Here is a 21,690-nt window from a genome sequence, read left to right as displayed (position 1 = left end):
TCGAATCTTTCTCGTTACACCATTTCGATGGCTGGGTCCTTACACGCCACCATCGAGGCGACTGGCTGCACGAAACGTGCACTGCACCACAGATGCAGGCTGGTGAGGACAGAATTATCCTACGGGGTACACTGAATTGAGCTTTAATGAGCTCTGTAGTGGTATTCGGAGGCATCGTGACAGCAGTGACCCGTGTGAACGTTATTGTGCACCACCTGCATCGCTTCGTGCTTGAAGTCTCCCCCTGCAGCAATTACATCTTCCAGCAGAATAACTGTCAACGTTGCAAGGTCAGAATCGTGCTACAGTGGTTTGAGGAGCATTATAGTGAACTCACATTGATGTCTCGGCCAGCAACTGTGCCCATTGAAACACATATCCGGCGCCGGCTACGTGCCCGTATACCACCGTCCCGTAATTTGCGGAAATTGCTTAACCCGTCTGCAGACATCTGATGCCACGTACTTCTGCAATCCTGTCGATGATTTTTAGAATGCATTCGAGCGGAATCCGTGTTGCACTGTGTTTGAAAAGTAAAACAACATGTTATTAAACAGGTGGTCATAATGTTTTGTCTCATCCGTGTAAATCTGTCTCGAACAGATGCCTGCATGAGATCTTATACCAAATTCAATTGATCCTTTTTTGAAATTTTTAAAAAGCCTCTCTTTTACTTACTACCCACTGCTTTTCTTGTAAAACATCTCATCGAATTTTACTGAGCGTTTCTGTGTCTCTTTCGTGTCGCTGAAATAAATTCACATACCGTGAAATCAGGCAACCTCGAATATCAATGGTGCAATGCATAATCCGTGCACCCATTAAGTTGTGGGGTGTGCACTGCCATATTTTTCTCGAAAAGCACGCCGCACAATTGTAAATAAATTGTACCTGTTGAAATGGAGACCGCAAAATGCCTTCTGGTTCAGTGTTATCGTTATCTCGATTTGACGTACTAAGGGTAATTAACGAGAGAGTGAGCTACCTGCATGATGAACACACAGGTCTCTTTGTTGGCTATGATGCAGACCCCTACTGGCAACCACACGAACTGATAACTTACAACTGATGTGAGGGAAATGCTTTTGTTTCAACACCCAAGTTGAAGTTCATCCCAAGTTTCTATCTTCAGTCATGTAGAAGATGTGAATTCTTTTTGAATATCCTGTACTATAGGACGCGTCAAATACATTAGAGATATATTTACACATACATACATTTATATGAAAAGGAAATAAACTTGAGTGAGATTTGATATGTGTGCTGCTGGAAATTAAACCCTCCAGTTATTCACCTAAGCGGCTTTGGGAAACCAAGTCGGGGTGACTGAATAAGACAGTCAGTCCCGCTCCTCCAGACAGTGAGTCTACTGCATTAACACTGCACCACCACACTTGGTAGTCTTGCAGTCGACCTTACACTGTAGAATAGGCTACGGTATTGGGTTAATATACTGTCCAGTCATTTTAATGTAACCACCAGTCAGAAGACTGAACGACCATTTTTGTAGTGCAGACCACTGCGAGACGTGCAGGAAGTCAGTGAAGTTCTGGAAGGTACTGACAGGGATGTGGTACCGTGCCAACCCGAGGATTCTCAGTTGAGGATCACTGGCGCAAACAGCCCGATCCAAGTGATCGCACATATTCTCGATTGGGTTTAAATCTGACGAGTTCGTTGGCCAAGGGACTACTGTAAACTCATCCTGGTGCTCTTTGAATCGTGCACGTACACTGTGAACTCTGAGACACACTGCATTTTCCTGTTGGTAGATGCATCTGTGTGGAGGTTCAAATTCAAATGGCTCCGAGCACTACGGCACTTAACATCTCAGGTCATCAGTCCCCTAGACTTAGAACTACTTAAACCTAACTAACCTAAGGGCATCACACACATCTGTGCCCGAGGCAGGATTCGAACCTGCGACCGTAGCAGTCGCGCGGTTCCGAACTGAAGCGCCTAGAACCGCTCGGCCATCGCGACTGGCTCGTGTGGAGGAAAAACAAACTGTGTGTAGGGGTCCAATGGTCCCCAAGGATAGAGAGATACTTTTGTCGATCCATCGTGCCTTACAGAATGATGAGATAATCCTGAGAATGTCACGAAAACATTCTCCAGATCATAATGCTCCCTCCGCCAGCCTGGATCCTTCCAACGACGGTTGCAGGGCTGTACACGCCAAAAGCCATCTGTCCAATGGAGCACAAGACGTGAGTCATCTGAAAGGGCGACCTGTCGTCACTCAGTAGATGTCCAGCTGCGATATTCCAGCCTCCGTCACTGACGAACAGCAGTCAGCACGGGTGTATGAACCAGGCAGCTGCTGCAGAAGACCAGAAGCAGCAACGTTTGCTGAGGAGACACTGTTGTTTGACAGCACCGTGGTTCATCTGGCCAGTATCTGCACGTGTATCTCCACAGTCATCTGTCACCCCTGTCACCTATGGTCCGTGGCGCACCGCAGTCGCCTCGGCACCAGTTGTGGATAGCTCCATTTTGCCATGCACGAGGTACGAGGGCTATTCAGAAAGTAGGGAACGTTTTGGCATTAAAAAGAAAAGCTAAGTACAAGAAATACATTTTATTATATACATCTGAAAGAGCGACTGACATACTACTTTTCCACATAGTCACCGAACACATTGAGGCCTTTATCATAGCGGTGGACAAGCTTTTAAAGACCTTCGTCGTAAAATTCTGCCGCCTGAGACGTCAGCCAGTGAGTCACGCCCGCCTGGAGATCCGCCTAGATTTTGAGTGACAATTTCAAAGAACAAAGTCCGTGAAACTTGTGGATAAGAAAGCGAAAGCTTCGTTATTGTGATGCGACGGTTTTCACGAATCGTTTCATCGACTTTAACGACAAGATCGTCAATCACATTGCTTGAGCGTCCACTCTTCTCTTCATCGTGAACGTTGGTTCGGCCATTTTTAAACCGAATGCACCATTTCCGGACGGAACATTCACTCATTACGTTGTTTCCCTACACTTCGCACAGTTCACGATAAATTTCTATACGTTTTAGGTTTTTTCCCAACAAAAACGTATCACGGATCGCACCTCACAACTGGAAGGATTTTCTATTGCAGCGCACATTTCAAATTCGAATATCGAAAAAACCGGACGCGCAGAGACGTTCCCGCTGTCACGAATGGATGCCAACCGAGCTAACGAGTACGCACATACCAAAATATACGCGATCTGATCGTGGCTAGCGGCGTCAGAGGGAAACGTTCCTTACTTTTTGAATAGCCCTCGTATTTTATACATGCCGCCACACAAACAGTTTAAGAATTCAGCCGTTTCAGAAATCCTTCGACCCTTGGCCCGAAGGCCAGTGATATACCCTTTTGGACATCAGATAAATCTCTCCATTTCTACATTATGACAACAATTGCACTGTTTTCCGCATCCTCCTGATACGCTTTAAATACTCTTCACTGATACTGCTGCCACCTGCCATCTGTGAGTGGTTATTGTACGTTGAAATAATCAACAGTATCTCACATATCTGATGTGAGCATACGATGTGGGTGACATATCAGTCCCAGGAATCGTGCTGTCGGTAATACTTATATCGTATCATCTTCTAATTTCATATTTGGAACAAGGTGCTCCACAAGTTTGCGACTATACACAACTACTTCAGGTTTGCAAGGTGATATTGTTAGCCCATATATTTTTTTTATCAACCATTCATCAAGTTATCTTGCAACACGATCTACACCAATGGCTGGAAATCCACGGCTCACGATTCAACGCCATGCGGCTCTGAGAGCCATCATTGCATTGAGCGTGATACAAGGAACAAAGTTTTAAATGATTTTATGTGTTTTTCATAAAAGAAAATACATTTCAACCAACCACTTCTAAACAAGAGCCGATAGGTTCCACCGTTGTCGGTGCTAATTATTTGGCCGCTTTTACATGTCGAATAGAGCGTAGCGCAGGAAAATTAGTTTTGTCGTGTTGTTGTTGTGGTCTTCAGTCCTGAGACTGGTTTGATGCAGCTCTCCATGCTAATCTATCCTGTACAAGCTCCTTCATCTCCCAGTACCCACTGCAACCTACATCCTTCTGAATCTGCTTAGTGTATTTATCTCTTGGTCTCCCTCCACGATTTTTACCCTCCACGCTGCCCTCCAATGCTAAATTTGTGACCCCTTGATGCCTCAGGACATGTCCTACCAGCCGATCCCTTCTCCTATTCAAGTTGTGCCAAAACCTTCTCTTCTCCCCAATCCTATTCAATACCTCCTCATTAGTTACGTGATCTACCCACCTAATCTTCAACATTCTTCTGTAGCACCACATTTCGAAAGCTTCTATTCTCTTCTTGTCCAACCTATTTATCGTCCATGTTTCACTTCCAGACATGGCTACACTCCATACAAATACTTTCAGAAACGACTTCCTGACACTAAAATCTATACTCGATGTTAACAAATTTCTCTTCTTCAGAAACGCTTTCCTTGCCATTGCCAGTATACATTTTATATCCTCTCTACTTCGACCATCATCAGTTATTTTTCTCCCCAAGTAGCAAAACTCCTTTACTACTTTAAGTGTCTCATTTCCTAATCTAATTCCCTCAGCTTCACCCGACTTAATTCGACTACATTCCATTATCCTGGTTTTGCTTTTGTTGATGTTCATCATATATCCTCCTTTCAAGACACTGTCCATTCCATTCAACTGCTCTTTCAAGTCCTTTGCTGTCTCTGACAGAATTACAATGTCATCGGCGAACCTCAAAGTTTTTATTTCTGCTCCCTGGATTTTAATACCTACTCCAAATTTTTCTTTTGTTTCCTTTACTGCTTGCTCAATATACAGATTGAATAACATTGGGGAGAGGCTATAACCTTGTCTCACTCCCTTCCCAACCAATGCTTACCTTTCATGCCCCTCGACTCTTATGACTGCCATCTGGTTCCTGTAAAAATTGTAAATAGTCTTTCGCGCCCTGTATTTTACCCCTGCCACCTTTAGAATTTGAAAGAAAGTATTCCAGTCAACATTGTCATAAGCTTTCTATAAGACTGCAAATGCTAGTAACGTAGGTTTGCTTTTCCTTAATCTTTCTTCTAAGGTAAGTCGTAAGGTCAGTATTGCCTCACGTGTTCCAACATTTCTACGGAATCCAAACTGATCTTCCCCGAGGATGGCTGCTACCAGTTTTTCCAATTAGTCTGTAAATAATTCGTGTTAGTATTTTGCAGCTGTGACTTATTAAACTGATAGTTCGGTAATTTTCACATCTGTCAACACCTGCTTTCTTTGGGATTGGAATTATTATATTCTTCTTGAAGTATGAATGTATTTCGCCTATCTCGTACATCTTACTCACCAGATGGAAGAGTTTTGTCAGGACTGGCTCTCCCAAGGCCGTCAGTAGTTCTAATGGCATGTTGTCTACTCCCGGGGCTTTGTTTAGACTCAAGTATTTCAGTGCTCTGTCAAACTCTTCACACAGTATCGTATCTCCCATTTCATTTTCATCTACATCCTCTTCCATTTCCATAATATTGTCCTCAAGTACAAAACCCTTGTATAGACCCTCTATATACTCCTTCCACCTTTCTACGTTCCCCTCTTTGCTTATAATTGGGTTTCCATCTGAGCTCTTGATATTCATACAAGTGGCCCTCTTCTCTCCAAAGGTCTCTTTAATTTTCCTGTAGGCTGTATCTATCTTACCCCTAGTGAGATACGCCTCCACATCCTTACATTTTGTCATCTAGCCATGCTTGCTTAGCCATTTTGCACTTCCTGTCGATCTCATTTTTGAGAGGTTTGTATTCCTTTTTGCCTGCTTCATTTACTGCATTTATATATTTTCTCCTTTCATCAATTAAATTCAATATTTCTTCTGTTACCCAAGGATTTCTACTAGCCCTCGTCTTTTTACCTACTTAATCCTCTGCTGCCTTCACTACTTCATCCCTCAGAGCTACCCATTCGTCTTCTACTGTATTTCTTTCCCCCATTCCTGCTATTTGTTCCCTTACGCTCTCCCTGAAACTCTGTACAGCCTCTGGTTCTTTCAGTTTATCCAGATCTCATTTCCTTAAATTCCCACCTTTTTGCAATTTCTTCAGTTTTAATCTACAGTTCATAACCAATAGATTGTGGTCAGAGTCCACATCTGCACCTGGAAATGTCCTACAATTTAAAACCTGATTCCTAAATCTCTGTCTTACCGTTGTATAATCTATCTGAAATCTGTCAGTATCTCCATGCTTCTTCCATGTATACACCCTTCTTTTATGATTCTTGAATCAGGTGTTAGCTATGATTAAGTTATGTTCTGTGCAAAATTCTACCAGGTGGCTTCCTCTCTCATTTCTTAGCCCCAATCCATATTCACCTACTATGTTTCCTTCTCTCCCTTTTCCTACACTCGAATTCCAGTCACCCATGACTATTAAATTTTCGTCTCCCTTCACTACCTGAATAATTTCTTTTATCTCATCAAACATTTCCTCAATTTCTTCGCCATCTGCAGAGGTAGTTGGCATATAAACTTGTACAACTGTAATAGGCATGGGCTTCATGGCCACTATAATATTATGTTGTCGTGGTCAGCACGATTACGTAACTACAAAAGTTTTCCGCGGCTTGTCATGCTTTACATGTTGTTCGACAAGTAGAAACCTATAGATGTGCCTACACTTCAGGTGCAGTTTTTACAGTAGTCGGAAACGCTTAATCGTCACTGTTACTACTGTCGTATTTGAAATGTTGCAAATATGCAGCTACTACACGAACGCAGGTAGCTGAAGCTGTATGACGTAGCGACTCGTCTAAAATGTTACTGACTGCTGGTGTAGGCTGCGGTTGCTATCCCAGAGGGACATAAGCATTGAATGTAGGCTTTTATCGTCTGTATGTTGTTAATACTTTAGTTATTCGTGGTGTAGAACTTTGATTTTCAGCACTCCGTACAATATATAAAGTTGAATTGAGGAGCGCCCCATGGCTGTATTGCGATATTGTGTGTGAACCCATCACCTTACCGCTCAGCCAAATGTATGCGCAATAATTGTGAAACTGCCGTCGACATTACAATAACGGTCTGAAGTGAAGGCTAGTATTCTAAGAACGCGAAGTTCATGTATTCGTATACGGATTTGGCCAATTTGTACGCAGCTGAGACATTGACTGACAATGCAGTGACGATACTGCATCGCACGTGAGAGGCCAATATGTCACTCGTTAATTACGTGGTTGACCTGATCACCTTCCTTTAGGAAACATCCTTGGGTACAAACACATACAGTAATGTTAGTGCACCTGTTAACAATCGTATAAATATATTCAGCTATTTCGAGAGTGATTAGTATGTCTGGGGCCGAATATTATTGGCTTAAATTGTAAACACATTTTCCAAGAATAAACATTTTTAGTCTGCGCTAAAATAACTTTCGTCTTACACACCCTTGGTGTAGAGTGGTAATGCCCTGTAATTTACCTTATTCCCGGCCACTCCATCAACAATGAAATTTACACACTCTTGATAATTAGACCACTACCATTGTACCTTAATCTGCTTTTAATTGGAGTTTGTTTTGTAAAAGAATAACGGATTGTGTATAGTACTTATAAATACAGGCTTCGCAAGTGACTAATCTAACTACTTAAAACAGTAGGCTAGCTTCAAATCTATTGTACACCTGTCCATAGTCTACCACCAACATTTCCTTAAATATCGTTAATTTCATTTCTATGTTAGACCTTACGTACATAAGGATCTGACGAATGAGTCTGTTGTGATAATTTCATTCTGACTAAGCTATGAAGTAAGCAATTTCGGCGAACAGTAAGGAACTACCGACAGATAACGTACAACACGTACAAGCGGATGTTACTGAATGTGGTGGGGGAAGCAGTTGACTCAGTGTAAGGTTTATCTTCCATTTCAGTGGAGGCTGCACAATGAATGAAAATTGCGTGTCAGACTGACATTGTAACTCTGCACTAATTTAAAAACTCGGCTAGGAATTAAAAAAGTGATTTGAGACGAAACGTAAAAATACAGTCTATTTTTCTACTTTATTACTACAGTGTGCGGTAATTATATACTTTCGAAGTGGGAAGTGAACTCATTGTTTTGGTTGTACCCTGATAATGTTTGAGATATAACAGTGAATAAGACTTGCAGAAAAAAGATAGAGTGTAACTAATATGCCGGGAGGAAATCAGTATAATTTCTTGTACCGACGTCGTCGCAATGAACATCTCGTGAGAAATAACGTTCGTTTTAAACAGTAGTTGTGCATCAGACTATGTACTGTGTGTGTGTGTGTGTGTGTGTGTGTTAGTTACGCATCCCAGAATGATTTAGTGCCAAAGTGCATGTGGACATGAGCCTTTCACGAAGTAAGGCCCAAATTTTGGACTGTTTTGAAGGATCTCACAAATACGTTTTCCAGAGGTTTATTTATGGACCTCTGAGAGACCAGATCCAGTGTTTGGCAGACGCCCACCGATGATGAATGCATTTCTTGTTGTTTAACACTAATAAATTGTTTTCCGGTGGTACGCAGAAGCAATCCGACGGCTATGTACTTGATCAGCACCAGGGATTTTTAGCATGTAAAGTAAGTGGAACAATTATATGAAGATAAAATCTTTCGACCTCTGAACTAGAGATGTAGCAGAGTAGTTTACAAATAATGAAACCGACTGAATGAGGTGAAATTGTTGTGTGTTTTACGTTAGTTAAAACTGCGTATAAACTCTGATACAAATCGAAGGTAAACAACACTTGACAGGATACATGTAAACAGATGGAAAAAGCTGCCTATGCTGAAGACAAAGATTTAGATGTGACCTCTGAGTGATACTAATATTTGCTGACACTTGTCTGACATAGTGTGTACATTGTGTCTAGTATTCTACACATATTATTGAATGTGTTATGTCTTTCTTGTTTCAGTAGTATCAGATAACCTATATTGTTATTAGCATTTTGAGTAACTGGAAACATTATATCATTCAATGATATTTTTATATAACTTGTACAGATAAGAAATAGAAGTAGTGTAATCACACATCATAGAGCACTCAAAGTATGAATCCAAGATATCTTTTTCTATGGCTCTCGTGCCTGTATGCTGTACACTAATAGATATTTGAACATTATAATCAATGTAGGCCTGAATATAAAACACTGTGGGCATGGAAAGTTAACAAGGGCTGATTTATTTGGGAAAAAACTGTAATAATTGTGTACAGTTCACAGCATGCAGTTCATATTTTGCTCTTGTCCACTTGTCTCCTTCATATTAGAAAATACAGAGAACACCACTCTTTTCTTTCAAAAGAGGGAATGTGGAGGTATAGTCTAGGTATAGAGACTAATTCTTTCTTTATACCTTTTCCACAACACAAGAATGTATTGGTTGAGGTCCAAGCCACAGTTAGGTGGATATTGCAAATTAATATTGTAGGTAAGCTGTCATGGTGGCAGTCATGCCACACTGTACTAGTGAATGGTACAACCAGTACAGTAGGGCTACATTGAGACAATACACATGTGCAAAGCAAATTGTTCGCTACAGTACTACACAATACACATATTGCTGTCATTTGCAAATTATTTGTTTTAAATTAAATAACTATTACACGTTCTACATCTTTTGAATCTGTTGTCCCATCTAATACTCTAATAACACATGACAAAATTCTAACTTTTTGCATGGCATTTTATTTGTTGTTATTTTGGCAAATCGGCTTTGGTGTATTTTATACTTGTTTCTGTACCAAAATTGGATTCATCATATTAGTGTGATGATTGATTTCCTGTATTATTAAGAATGCCACTTTCATTCTTTGCTTGTGGTGAATTGTTGATTAGAAACTAATATGAATTTCAGAGGATTGTAGTAGTCCATATTTCTTAAATATATGCACAAACAAATGTAGGGCTTTGAAATACACTCATAATTATAATAGTTTTATTTTAACCAGTCCACAGCTATTGACTCAATGGTGGTTTCCTGAAAAATATTATTCTTTTGAAACAAGAGTAATATATTGACTCTGTATGGTATTCTGGTACTGTAATAGGGCTCAATCTCCAGTTGGTGCTAGGATATTCTTTCTTTCACTTGCGACTTCTGCTGATACTGACATTGTTTTGTATACTTGAATATGTCAGCTTGTAACATGCTAGGGAGTACATAGTGAATTTATAATCCCCCCCCTATGATTTCCTGGGTCAGTCAGTTCAAAGGTCGAAAGAAAGCAAGGACATTCCATCTCCAGTAAGATCATGCTGATTAAATCACTGTCCCTGTGTGTGTGTGTGTGTGTGTGTGTGTGTGTGTGTGTGTGTGTGTGTGTGTCCTCATACTGTTCCTTATCTTATCATACAGAATATTATGATGTGCCTTACCAAAGAAGACACAAATTAATACTCAGAATGACTGTAAAAATTATTAATGTATGTCAAGTTATCCACTGTACAGAGGTCTAACAGTGACTTCCTTCAATTTGCCATGTCCATTCCCTTAATTACTCGTGCACTTTCTGAGGCAATAAGAATATATTATAAGGACACCAACATTTTATGATTTATAAGTCCAAGTTCCTAAAAATTATCATTTGAGTATTACTTGTAAAATCAAGTTTATATGCAAGTAAATTGCATTATACAGAGCCGTAGTAAAAATATAATTGTAGAAAATGTGAAATGTGCTGGTGTGCATGTGTCAGAATTATTTCAGGAAGGCTATCCTGACGAAATGGGACAGGCTATGGTTTAAGCTCCCATGAGACAGAAATTGCTGCAGTATGTGAAGACCATCCTACCTCGGCCCATTTTCAGTCAGTCAGTGGGTGCAAGAGGTTCCTTCTAACTTGTACTCATTATGTTCTCCAGCTTCAGTAGATCCATTTACAATAATGGTAAACTGAAGAGAACTGGTAACTTAATTGGTGGTATAGTCTAGTAAATCTAACTTTATCTGTATGGAAAATAGTCTTCAGAGAAAGGGGCACTCTGATATATTGTAGATGTTTAAATTATGCAGAAATATATCCCTTGTTTGAAGTGATTGAATTTTATAACCATATTCTTCTTCCTGCCGTAAATCTTTACAAGATGAGACTTGTTGTGCACTGGTTATGACTGTGGATTCTTATTTATGATTTAGCTGCCCCTCCTAAGATAGTTTCTGTAATTTCTTTAAGTAACTTCAGGCAAATGCCTAAATAATTCTTTAAACATCACAACTTCCTCTTCCTCCCTCCAAATGGAGTAATACATACCACTTGGTGTCTAAATTGGTAACTGTCAGAGTTAATGTGAAATATGTCAAGTTACACCATGGTTTAAAGTCCACTATAAACTGATTTTTTTGTAACTAGTAATGTAAATCAGTTCATAATTCGGAAAAAAGGTACTGGCATACCACAGGTGGGACCATGTCTACTAAAGCACTACAGTGTTAAAACAGACATTTGGATTGAGCACTGCTTTATTTTTTAATGAAGTACAAAGGGACCACACCATACTGTCTGTTCGAATTTTAGAATTTGTTGTTGTCAATGTAGTGTCAGTGTCAACATCTCCTATGCCGACACATTTTCTAAATCTGGTCCACAGTGATTTGCAGATGTTATCTAGGCTGAAATTAGTATTACATGCTTTTAGATGCATACTTGACAGAGATGACAATTTTTGAGCAGGTGTGCTTATTATTGTCCACTTACTGAATTTTATTTTCGAGAGAGTAGTAGTCTTATTCCTACAGGAGATGAGGAAAGCAGTGCTTTCTCCAAATTTCCAATGCAGTACTTGTTTGTTGTACAATCTCAGTTTTTCTTCCGAATTCCTTGAACATATTTCAGTCATTTAAGAAGTTATTACAGTGTTTCGAATACAACTAGTGTCATTGATGAAAATTTTAATCTCCATAGTAGAAATGTGGACACTGAAAGTCGTGAGTGGAATACAAACAGTGCATAGACTAACGATTTTCACTCACCACCTGGTTCTGCTGTTTCATGTAGACAGGCCTTTAAACAAGATTTAATTGTGTAGCTAAGCTTCAAATACTATCCTTCCTGAGAATTATCTCTTCTCTTCAAGGAAGATGTTGTCATAAAGGCTTAACTGTAGGTTCAGTCGTATTTATGTGCTTGTCTACTCTTTAACTATCTTTGGTGTCTAAGTATTTTTATATGGAAGGATACTACATCCATTAGACGTTGAGAACTTGTTTTACATTTTGTTTAAATGAGCTAAAGAAGATACAAAATTTCCCGGCAGATTAAAACTGTGTTGCAGTTTGATACTAGAACTCAGAATGTTGCAATTGTGGGCAATGATGGGGAAATCGAAGTTTGAGTCCTGCTACATCACACAGTTTGAAGCTGTCAGGAAGTTTCAAAACAGCTGCTGCTGCTGAGTGAAGGTTTCATTCTCTAAAAGTAGGTATAATTTAGCTGTGGATATTCAGGGACAAAATAAATATGTGGCCCACAATGAAATGAACTCCCTCTTGCTAATGCTGTCACACCATATATTTTATGTCTTTATGCATTGTGAATGTTTGGTATAAAAATTAGTTTTTGGGGCTTGGCTTTCATAGTATCTATTGACAACAAATCCACATATGTACATAATTAGATTACTGCTGCATTTTCCCCACATTTTCCATTTTATTTGCATACCAGATGTCCCAAAAAATATGTACCGATACCATAACTGTAATTTTAATGTTACAAACACAATGTGTGAAAATAAAACCTGTGTCACTGAAGATATGACTTGAACAATTTCTTAAATTGTCAAGGTTGGAAATATTGCTTCAGTTGTAAGATTATTTTCTCGCTGATGGCACACCATGTCCTGTACTTGTCCTTTGCGACACTTGCAGTCACAGCACAAAGTTATCACACTTGATGATGGCCGCGTAAGAGCTTGAAACTGGTCTTGGTTTAAGCTTTGTAAAATAAAAAGATCATTACAACTGGAGTGGTATTTTAAAGCTCTGCTATAAGTCTCAGTTGTGGATATTCCTCCAGTGGGATTGTTTGTTCTTAAATAGTGCTTTTGTATATCTTGTTCATACTTTGAAAGAGATTGCTATAAATTTTTGGTCATTCTTAGTGTGCATTTTTAGCACAAACTAGTATTTTTGCATGATTATGGTGGGATAGTGGTATCACTTTCCTTTAGGAGTGTATCGTTTTTTTTCTGTTACATTGCTGTTAAAAACTGCAGTGTCTAGCTAATGTAAGTGCATGTTAGTGAAAGAATATTGAAAGCTTTGAAATTTATTTCAATTCAGCATTTTTAAATTCTTGCTGTAGATATTGAATATAGTGAGTAGAGCCATGAGTGTCCACAGAAGTTTATGTAAAAGGGGGCAAAGTCCTAAAAATTACAGTTTATTATAGAAATAGCAATCTGCCATGGCTTCATCATGAGTAGCACCAAGTATATATGACCAAATGACTTGTCTGGTCTAACTGTATTAAATTAAATACTTGAACCGTCCATTTGAATCAGTCTGTTTATTTGTGAGAATGTATCAAAATCTCTAAAATAGTTCCTGAGATTAGCCTTGATGTACAGACAGAGAATGTGGCAGAAGGCAGGTGCCTTGAATTTAGTGATAGGCCTATTTATGAACAAATTTTTTGAGTTTCACACCATATCTCACACGAAGAACTAAGTCTGTTGAGAAGTACAAAACATGTTGTGTTTCATTCAGTTGACAGTTATCCAGTCACTAGGGCTTTTTGAAGATAAAGTACTCTGATAGCTGAATTTATGTATTTATTCATTGTTAGCCTGTGTATTCTAGGTGACAAGCTTCAGCTTATGTTACTGGATTATGTCATACAATTTTTTGTGCAGACACTCCAAGATAAAAGAAATATCAATATTATGACTGCATACACCATTTTACATTCTGCCAGGGCCTGATTACAATGAACATAAATTAAATTTACAATGAGAAATCACATTCTATTGGTGCATAAAAGGTCTTTGAAACACATTTATTACATATTTCCTGCTCTAATGTAACAGCTGAAATTAAGTTACATTGAACTCACTTATATGTAAGTGCATTTCTGTGTAAGATACACTTCAAACAATTTAATGATTTTTAATACCTATGATTTCTTTAATTTAGTTAGATAGCTTATTGAAAAATCGCGTGCCCCTTCTTCCTCTGGAGCATCCATTATCAGGAGTTTCACTCTCTTGTGTAATAATTTTCCTTCCCTTTCATTATGTAGTTTTATTAAGAAGGTTTCTCTCTCTCTCTCTCTCTCTCTCTCTCTCACACACACACACACACACACACACACACACACACACACACACACACGCGCGGTGGGGGGGGATAAAACTGTCATTGTATTGTATACAGTACTATCTGAGCGGTATAGCTACACAGTGTACTGTCTTACGTAACAATTGAACAGAATAGATGGGGAAATATAACAAATTTTCCTGAGAACTTACTCTTCCACACAATTTGTCATTTTTTGGCTCCGGAAGATCTGCGTGCTTATCATTTTACATAGAGCATCTACATGCTACATTAACTGCCTCTCCATTTATTTCAGTTGTTTTTTTTTTTCTTCCTCTCTGTTCAGTTTGAAACATTGTGTATATTTGTTTAGGTTGATTATAAAATGTTGTTTTGTCATTGATTCTTATTTGCTTTTCCAATATTCAGGACTGCTATCTTTTCAAGCTCCTTTGTTTGTGTAGAACAGTTAAATTATCTTTTCATCGGCATACATTGTAAGTTTCTTATTTATATTGTGTGGAAAATTGTTGGAGTATATATTGCACAGTCCTTTCCAATGCCTGTTCTAGTTTTGAAAACAGAAATCAAAATCCACTACTGGCTTGCTTAGCCTATCGTAGCTTCACCAGAGCCCTGTTAGCCATCATTTTTCACGGTTCCTGTAGGACCTTCACAGCTACCATAGATGTCCCAAGGCACACACAGTCCCCACTGTACCTCATTCCTACAGGCAATCCCCTGCTTCATACGGGATGAAATTTAGTATAAGTAAGTGTGAGATGATTATCACAACAAGAATGAAGAAGAGAGGAAAAACTGGAATAACAGTTGGTGGGGAATGATTGAGGAGAGTGGAGAGTTTCAAGTACCTAGGAAACCGGATACAGGAAGATGGAAAAAATGACAGAAAAATAAATGAGCAGGGGAGAAAAGCAGAAGCATTTCGTAAGGGTGGCAGAAGCCTGATATGGAGTCATCTGAAACCTAGGGTATGAAAGGAAGAGAGAAAAGCAAAGTACAAGCTAGTGAGGTGAAATTCTTGAGGAACAGTATTGGAGTGACAAAGATTGACAGGTTAAGAAATGAGAGGATCAGAGAGTTAATGAAGGTGGAACCATCACAGGAGGAGATAGAGAAATGAAGGCTGAGATGGTATGGGCATTTTAAGAGAATGGGTGAGAAGAGGATACCCAGGAGAATACACAAGATGAGACTGGAAAGAGAGAGACCAATAGGGTGACTAAGAGACAGATGGCTGAAATGAGTGGAGGAATGCGTCCAGAAGAAAGGAGAAGACTGGACCAAAGTGAAGACAGAGAGATGGTGGCAAGACAGAAGACAACGTAGAGGCTTATGTTCCAAACAGACCTGTCCAGAGGCTGGAAACTGTCCAAAACTGTCCTAGATGATGGTGGTGGTGATGATATTTCACAGTGAAGTAATGTTGATGGAGAAACACTGTTTAGGAACATATATTTTACTATGTGTAATGTGTCCCCAGCACTATACAAAGGCATATTAGACAAAGGTGTATAGCACAGAACATCTAGCATATATATTTAAGAATACATATAACGAGCAAAGAGATCCATACACATAAACTCACTATTGATATAACAAATATTTTGTTCACCAAATCCCAAAACCTGCCCTTGAAAATATTTTTATGTGCTCACAATAATACTGAATACACCACCACCTCAAACCACTATGCATGGAATGTTATGTTGTTAAACCATACAGTTTTACCGATTCCTGGAATATGTCTTTACCAAGAGGGTTGGTCAATAAATCAGAAACCATTTCCTCTGTACACAAATAGAGTATTGTAATATTTGTCTGTTTGTGTGGTACCTAATAAAATGTTGCCTAATATAAATGTGCTTGGACCACACACCTGTTGTTTGGTTTTGACCTAACTTTATTGCTCCGGTTTTGTCGCAAAACATGTTGGTTGGCTCAATAATTACATGTGGCTCAACATCACCTATTAAGAGCCCTTACCATAGCACTTCTTGTATGGTGAAAGACAATGCCGTATATTCAGCCTAAACAGTACTCAAGTCACTATTCTATTTTTCTTGCAAGACCAGGATATTAATCCTCCTGTCAACTTGAAACAGCTGCCTGCAATAGAATGTCTGTTATACAGCTCATTTCCCCCAGTCTGCGTCACTGTAACATTACAGATTCCAGTTTCCTGTCTTGTAGTACCTTAATTTGTTGTCAACAGTTCCTTTTAAATTTCTAGGTATTCTTTTAACTATATCTACATATATACCCCACTAGCCACCAAGTGGTGTGTGGTGGAGGGCACAATTCACGTGAAAGAAGGATCCTTTATTGTATGATTATATGATAGCGGAACAAACACTGGTAGCAGTTACTTCTGTAAAATATTTGGGAGTATGCATGTGGAACAATTTGAAGTGGAATGATCATATAAAATTAATTGTTGGTAAGGCGGGTACCAGGTTGAGATTCATTGGGAGAGTCCTTAGAAAATGTAGTCCATCAACAAAGGAGGTGGTTTACAAAACACTCGTTCGATCTATACTTGAGTATTGCTCGTCAGTGTGGGATCCGTACCAGAAGGCTTGACGGAGGAGATAGAGAAGATCCAAAGAAGAGTGGCGCGTTTCGTCACAGGGTTATTTGGTAACCGTGATTGCGTTACGGAGATGTTTAGTAAACTCAGGTGGCAGACTCTGCAAGAGAGGCGCTCTGCATCGCGATGTAGCTTGCTCGCCAGGTTTGGAGAGGGAGCATTTCTGGATGAGGTATCAAATATATTCCTTCCCCCTACTTATACCTCCCGCGGAGACCACGAATGTAAAATTAGAGAGATTTGAGCGCACATGGAGGCTTTCAGACAGTCGTTCTTCTCGCGACCCATACACGACTGGAACAGAAAAGAGAGGTAATGACAGTGGCACGTAAAGTGCCCTCCACCACACACCGTTGGGTGGCTTGCGGAGTGAAAAACGACTGTCTGAATGCCTCAGTACGAGCTCTAATTTCTCTTATCTTTGCGCAATTTCAAAGTTGGTGGTAATAATATATGCTGTACATCCTCGGCGGATTTTGGAATTTTGTGAGCAGTCCCTTCTGTTTAGCACATCGTCTATCTGCAAGTGTGTCCCACTTCTAACTTCCTGTCAGATTTGTAACACTCTTGGGATGGCTAAATGTACCAGTCAAGAATCTTGCCGCTCTTCTTTGGACCTTCTCAATCTCTTGAATCAGACCAAACTAGTAAGGGTCCCATAGAGATGAACAATACTCTAAGACTGGACGCACTAATGTATTGTAAGCAATTTCCTTTGTTGAAGGACTGCATCCCTTTAGGATTCTACCTATAAATCGCAATCTAGAGTTTGTCTTGCCCATTACTTATGTAATCTGATCATTCCATTTGAGATCATTTCGAATAGTCACACCCAGATACTTGACGGATGTTACCGCTTCCAAAGACTTTGCATTTGTTTTGTACTCGTACATTAATGGGGATTTTCGTCTTGTTATATGCACTGGGTTACACTTACTTATATTAAGAGATAACTGCAAGACATTACACCACACATTTATTTTCTGCAAATCCTCATCGATTTGTTCACAACTTTCATGTGATACTACTTTCATGTGATACTACTTTCATGTGATACTACTTTCATGTGATACTACTTTCATGTGATACTACTTTCATGTGATACTACTTTCATGTGATACTACTTTCATGTGATACTACTTTCATGTGATACTACTTTCATGTGATACTACTTTCATGTGATACTACTTTCATGTGATACTACTTTCATGTGATACTACTTTCATGTGATACTACTTTCATGTAGACTAAATCATCATCGGGAAACAGTCTAATGCCGCTGTCAATACCATCAACCAGATCGTTTATGTAAATCGTAAAAATCAGCAAACCTATTACGCTGCCCTGGGGCATACATGAAGGTACGCTTGTTTCTGTTGAAGTCACCCCATTCAGGACGACATATTGCTCTCTGTCTGTCAGAAAACTTTCTGTCCAACCACATATGTCATTGGATAGACCATAAGCGAGCACTTTTTGGAGCAAGTGACAGTGTGGAACTGAGTCGAACGCCTTTCAAAAGTCGAAAATAAGGCATCAACCTGGGAGCCGGTATCTAGAGCCTGTTGTATATCATGTACAAAGAGAGTCAGCTGTGTCTTGCATGACTGCTGTTTCCTAAAACTGTGCTGGTTTCTGCAGATGAGTGTCTCAGAGTCTAGAAAGGTCATTATGTCTGAACACAATATATGTTCCATGATTCTACAACAAATCGATGTCAGTGAAATTGCCCGGTAATTATGTGCATCCGATTTTCTCCCCTTTTTATAGATTGGTATGACCTGGGTCCTCTTCCAACCCTGTGGAACTTTCCGCTGTTCCAATGATCTCTGATAGAAGATGGATAAGAATGGTGCTATATTTGTAGCGTGGCCTTCCTGGCGTATAAGGATCTTAACTGTTTTGCAATTCCAGGTACACTAAACACTACGTCGGCCATCCTTGCATTTGTTCAATAAATGAAAGGGGTAATGGTGCACAGCCCTCTACCGTAAATGAGTTTTTAAAAGCTAGGTTTAGAATTTCTGTCTTCTGTTTATCATCATCCATTACATTACCCGTACTGTCAGCAAGAGAAGGTGTTGAATTATTTGTAGTGTTCATAGATTTTATGTATGACCAAAATTTTTTGGGGTTATGTTTAGAATCTGCAGATGAAACATTGCTTTCAAATTCATTAAAAGAATCTCCCACTGACCTTTTGACAGCTGCTTTCATTTCGCATAATTTTTGTTTGTCAGCGGGGCAGTGACTACGTTTTAAACAACTGTGCAAAATTCTCTGCTTTCTCAGCAACTTACTAATATGTTTGTTGTACCAAGGTGGATCCTTTCCTTCCCCTATATTTTTGCAATGCACATACTTGTCTAGCACGTGGTGGACAATACTTTTAAATTCCGACCAAAGATACTCAATATCTTTGTGTCCCGCAGTGAATGCTTGGAGCTGACTATGAAGATATTCATTAATGACACTTTTATTTGCTTTCCCAAACAAGAAAACTCTGATGTTTCTTTGGTTTTTTTGTGCAACTTCCTTTGACATAGAAGCCACACCGACATTATGGTTGCTAATACCTTCTTCTAGATTAATTTCCTCATAAAGATCAGGTCTGTTTGTTGCCAAGATATCTAATATGTTCCCACCTAGAGTTGGTTTTCTAACCAATTGCTCAAGATTGTATGTCAAGATTGTACACTCCTGGAAATTGAAATAAGAACACCGTGAATTCATTGTCCCAGGAAGGGGAAACTTTATTGACACATTCCTGGGGTCAGATACATCACATGATCACACTGACAGAACCACAGGCACATAGACGCAGGCAACAGAGCATGCACAATGTCGGCACTAGTACAGTGTATATCCACCTTTCGCAGCAATGCAGGCTGCTGTTCTCCCATGGAGACGATCGTAGAGATGCTGGATGTAGTCCTGTGGAACGGCTTGCCATGCCATTTCCACTTGGCGCCTCAGTTGGACCAGCGTTCGTGCTGGACGTGCAGACCGCGTGAGAAGACGCTTCATCCAGTCCCAAACATGCTCAATGGGGGACAGATCCGGAGATCTTGCTGGCCATGGTAGTTGACTTACACCTTCTAGAGCACGTTGGGTGGCACGGGATACATGCGGACGTGCATTGTCCTGTTGGAACAGCAAGTTCCTTTGCCGGTCTAGGAATGGTAGAACGATGAGTTCGATGACGGTTTGGATGTACCGTGGACTATTCAGAGTCCCCTCGACGATCACCAGAGGTGTACGGCCAGTGTAGGAGATCGCTCCCCACATCATGATGTCGGGTGTTGGCCCTGTGTGCCTCGGTCATATGCAGTCCTGATTGTGGCGCTCACCTGCACTGCGCCAAACACGCATATGACCATCATTGGCACCAAGGCAGAAGCGACTCTCATCGCTGAAGACGACACGTCCCCATTTGTCCCTCCATTCACGCCTGTCACGACACCACTGGAGGCGGGCTGCACAATGTTGGGGCGTGAGCGGAAGACGGCCTAACGGTGTGTGGGACCGTAGCCCAGCTTCATGGAGACGGTTGCGAATGGTCCTCGCCGATACCCCAGGAGCAACAGTGTCCCTAATTTGCTGGGAAGTGGCGGTGCGGTCCCCTACGGCACTGCGTAGGATCCTACGGTCTTGGCGTGCATCCGTGCGTCGCTGCGGTCCGGTCCCAGGTCGACGGGCACGTGCACCTTCCGCCGACCACTGGCGACAACATCGATGTACTGTGGAGACCTCACGCCCCACATGTTGAGCAATTCGGCGGTACGTCCACCCGGCCTCCCGCATGCCCACTATACGCCCTCGCTCAAAGTCCGTCAACTGCACATACGGTTCACATCCACGCTGTCGCGGCATGCTACCAGTGTTAAAGACTGCGATGGAGCTCCGTATGCCACGGCAAACTGGCTGACACTGACGGCGGCAGTGCACAAATGCTGCGCAGGTAGCGCCATTCGACGGCCAACACCGTGGTTCCTGGTGTGTCCGCTGTGCCGTGCGTGTGATCATTGCTTGTACAGCCCTCTCGCAGTGTCCGGAGCAAGTATGGTGGGTCTGACACACCGGTGTCAATGTGTTCTTTTTTCCATTTCCAGGAGTGTATGTTGAGAGCACTTCTAGAATAACTTCACACGAATCTTTGCTTCTGCCCCCTGTGATAAGAGTGTAATTCTCCCAATCAATGTATGCCAGATTAAAGTCTCCACCTATAACCGATGGCTATTTTGAGTATTTATTTCCTATGTCCTCAAGACTTTCCCTGAAATGTTCTGCGACAATTGTTGCAGATGCTGGTGGTCTATAAAAACATCCTAATACAAAGGTCAGTTTATCCAGACTATTTCACAGTCCGACCCAGTATTGATGTCAACTGCATTTAAACAGCTTTTAACTGCAATGAACACAGCACCTCCTATAGCATCAGTCCTATCCTTCCTAAACATTGTCCAATCTGAGTTCAAAATTTCACTGCTATTTATGTCTGGTTTCAACCAGCTTTTGATACATAATGCAATATTGGCATTCCTACTGTTTATTTCAGAGAATAACTCGAGGACCTCACTACAGACTTAGACAATTTACTAATATTAGATGTAGCATATTTAAATCCTTTGGAATGACTTGTTTAGACGAACTAACAATTTTTAGAGTTGGCACACCCACATCAATGACATGAACTGGTAATTTTTTAGGCCAATGGTGTGTTTCCCGTGGGGAGGGACCTAATCTGAAAAAAACCCCATGTGTACGCCACAAGTACTGTGCTACCCATATAGCTGCTT

General features: G+C 40.4%; 1 protein-coding gene across 1 annotated transcript in view; it reads left to right on the top strand.

Moving 5' to 3' along the window:
- Window positions 1–7,824: 7,824 nt before the first annotated feature.
- Window positions 7,825–21,690, top strand: part of LOC126298227 (uncharacterized) — a 142,844-nt gene continuing 128,978 nt past the window's right edge. The window contains exon 1 of the mRNA XM_049989532.1: window positions 7,825–8,604. The gene's annotated coding sequence lies outside the window, so the exon portion shown is untranslated. The remainder of the gene's footprint in view (window positions 8,605–21,690) is intronic.

The sequence above is a fragment of the Schistocerca gregaria genome, chromosome X (assembly GCF_023897955.1).
Source record: "Schistocerca gregaria isolate iqSchGreg1 chromosome X, iqSchGreg1.2, whole genome shotgun sequence".
NCBI classification, from domain to species: Eukaryota; Metazoa; Arthropoda; class Insecta; order Orthoptera; family Acrididae; genus Schistocerca; species Schistocerca gregaria.
The sequence above is the reverse complement of the archived record's forward strand: the minus strand, read 5'-3'. Positions and strand labels throughout refer to the sequence as shown.